Source organism: Myotis brandtii, unplaced genomic scaffold, assembly GCF_000412655.1.
Source record: "Myotis brandtii unplaced genomic scaffold, ASM41265v1 scaffold174, whole genome shotgun sequence".
NCBI lineage: Eukaryota > Metazoa > Chordata > Mammalia > Chiroptera > Vespertilionidae > Myotis > Myotis brandtii.
In genome coordinates, this window is record NW_005356437.1 from 1,920,369 (window position 1) to 1,923,765 (window position 3,397).

The following is a 3,397-nucleotide window of genomic DNA, read 5'->3' on the forward strand; positions in this document are numbered from 1 at the left end:
GACTTGTATGCTTGATGCTTATCCAGCCATGCCCCATAGCCTTCAACCTTCTGAGTTATAATTCCAAAGTCATCTAGCTTTAAACTGGCCAAAGAGCTCAGGATTCAAGAAATTGATTTGTTCAGGGATAGAAATTGAATTTTAAAATGATGTTAAGGAGTCTCAAAATAACAACTTTGAATATCTGTTGCAAACAAAATGATTCAAAAAATAGTATGTCTAAACAGATTAGAGACTGGACTAAGACCATCATAAATTTAGACCAGATAATTAGAGGATATAATTTTTGGCCCAGTGGAATGTGTTTTGAATTCAATACAAGTTATTTTTTGGTAGAAGGTTAAGTCTGAATATTTTAAATGAAATAGCATCATGCTAAATTACCTGTTCTAAAATGAATAGCTTTGTTCTTTTCACAAAATTCCCTTCTAGAAGTACAGTGTGATATATTAAAATTTAGGCTGTGTACTACATTGAAAGTATGAAGTCTCATCTTTAATTACTTGAGAAATCAAGGGTTTGCAAAATTATGATTATTCAGAAGGCTTTTTTGCTTCCATGTGTGTAAAAATTCCATAAAGACCAACCTCCCTGCCTCATTATAAGGATTATTTTAGTTAAAAATATAATTTCTTTCTGAATATCTGAATTTAAAAGCCTAGAACTCATTGGGTTGCTAGTACTCTTGTAGTTCTAACAGCAGCCTCAGCTTAAGAGTTCATTGTATCATAAAATCTCATTTTCTATCTAGGGAACCCCTTGCACAACTTAGTTTATTGATCATAGAATACAAATATAGGCTTGGTGTCAGAAAATAATAGCAACATCCACTCTGTTAGTGGGGGAAGCCTAATCTTAAAAGTAACTTGGGAGTTAAAGACAACCTCATACCAATGGATACTCCCCTGAGCTTGCCTCACACTTTGGTTCCCTCTCACATTCTCTCTTCAGAATTAACACATCCATCCCCCAGCTGCTGGGCATATTGACTGCTGTAAGCTCACATTGTATTTCCCACTGAAAATTGCCCTCTGTCAAAAAAAGCTACATTGACCAAGGAACCACCCCCTTTAAAGGGTGGCTTGTGGCCAATGACTGGATGATATGAGAATAAAATATCCAGCCTTCATAATTCAATTTGGTATAACTCTGAGGGATCATCTTAGTCCAAGAGCTCCTTAAAGGGTTGGTTGAAACTGCAATTGAGACAGTTTTTTGGGGGGTAAACTCCTCTGTTCTCAACTGCATTCTTCACTTTTTTACAGGTGTATCTACTAGGAGCACTCTCCAAGTGATGTTTTGCAATTAATACCTCATTAATTGCAATCAACATCCCATGTATCCATATTTTCAGGGAAGCCAATTTAACACAGATATTGTCATCATGGGTGGGCCTATTGCATTGGCAGAACGTGTTGCTGCATTTATTGACTCTGGTCAAATATTACTACCACTACCCTGCCTAAGCTAGTGTTGAGTATTACCATGGATGAATCATTTCTTTGATTTAGTCCAGAAAGCATATGGTATGTGGGAAAGTTTACACCTTTAATTAATATATGAGTTTCCTAGCAGAAAATAAGAACCCAAGAAGATAGTCTGCTGAATAGGTAAGATTGGATGAGCTATGGGAAAAGGAGAGGGGAGAAAGATCTTATGTGGCTTGTTTGGGAGAAGTTCATAGTGGGGTTCCCTGAACCAACTAGTGTTGTATCTGTGTGTGGCTGAAAGAGGAATGGAAAATGTCACAGGAGGACACTGAGTACCTGGAGTTAGAGATGCTAAAAGGAAGGCTGCATAAAGGAGCTACTTGACAATTTTTGCTTTAAGATGACTAAAATTAAGCTACTCTAGACAACTACTGCCCACACACTTTTCTCTTTTGAACTCCTTTCTCACTCATTTTGGTGCTAAATCTTATTTTGTCATATGCTATTTAAATATTTAAATAGGAGTATGGCTTTGTCATACTTCTTTTGAGTTCCTTATAGTACCAACACAGAACTATGCACATAATAGGGGTTCAATAAGTACCTGTTACATGAGTAAATGACAAGATAAACATAAGATGGAAAAATTATTAAGTTAGAAAAGAAAAAAATAGTGATCTAAAGGTCCTAGATCTATGGTTTCAGAAATCTTTTAAATGGAGGATTTAGCACAATGTTTTTTGATAGGAAAAATGGCTAGATATATTTTTATGTTGACAGAATCCAAATGATATTCTTGAGATGGCAGTTTTAATCCCAAATTGTTAATGATTTTAATATCTTGTGAGAGATAATAGATGTTAAGCAATTTCAGTACATGTCACAGCTCAGTTAGAATGAAGAGACCCACGGAAGGTTATATGCATCATGTAAACTCTGAGCCATAAATGAGTTCTTTTTGTTCAGGGCATTCCAGACACCCCCTCCTCCACTTGAACACTAGGCTCTGCCTTGTGCCAGAGAACAAAGATGTGGACTGCAGAGCACTTCTGTGTCTAGTGACCTAAATGGCTATAAAATGACTCCATATCCAGATGAAATAACTAATCTCCCATTTCTCCTGATACATTTCTTCCTTCCCCTGAATTCCTGATACTAAGTCCTGATACATTCCTTTCTTCCCCTTAATTCCACTGACCAAAATACTCAAGTAAAAAATTTCTAGGAATAGTTTGCGATGAGGATAACTATTTCCTTTTACTGCACTCCACTTTTCCAGGAAAGATAATTACTTCTTTAATTGATGCTTATTAAGAACACTCCAGTTACTTCTTCCTCCAAACTCAAATATCTAACTAAAAATATTAAAATTATTTTGCATGTATTTAAAAAATAAAAGTTGTGGGCTAAATCCTTTAGCATGTTATTACTTAAACATATATACTAGTAAATGTGATGAGTGTAATAGTGAACCAAATAATGATCTCTTTCGAAAAGGTTAACGCATTTATCCTTGTTGAATTCATAGTCACAACCATTGTGGTGGTCTGTAGTGACACTTCATTTGAAATGAGACCAGCTATTTTTAAAAGGCATATTTAAGTCACATTCAATAATGAAATATATGTTGAAAAATTATTAATCATTATTTTTTTATTTTTTTATATATTTAATTTCTTTATTGATTTGGTTATTACATATGTGTCCTTATCCCCATATTACCCACTCATGCCTTCACCCCCCTGTTGTCTGTGTCCATTGGTTAGGCCTATATGCTTGCATATAAGTTCTCTGGTTGATCTCTCCACCTTACCCCCAACCTCCCCTACCTTCCCTCTGAGGTTTGATGGTCTGATTGATGCTTCTCTGTCCCTGGATCTGTTTTTGTTTATCAGTTTATGTTGCTCATTATATTCCATAAATAAGTGAGACCATGTGATATTTATCTTTCTCTGACTGGCTTATTT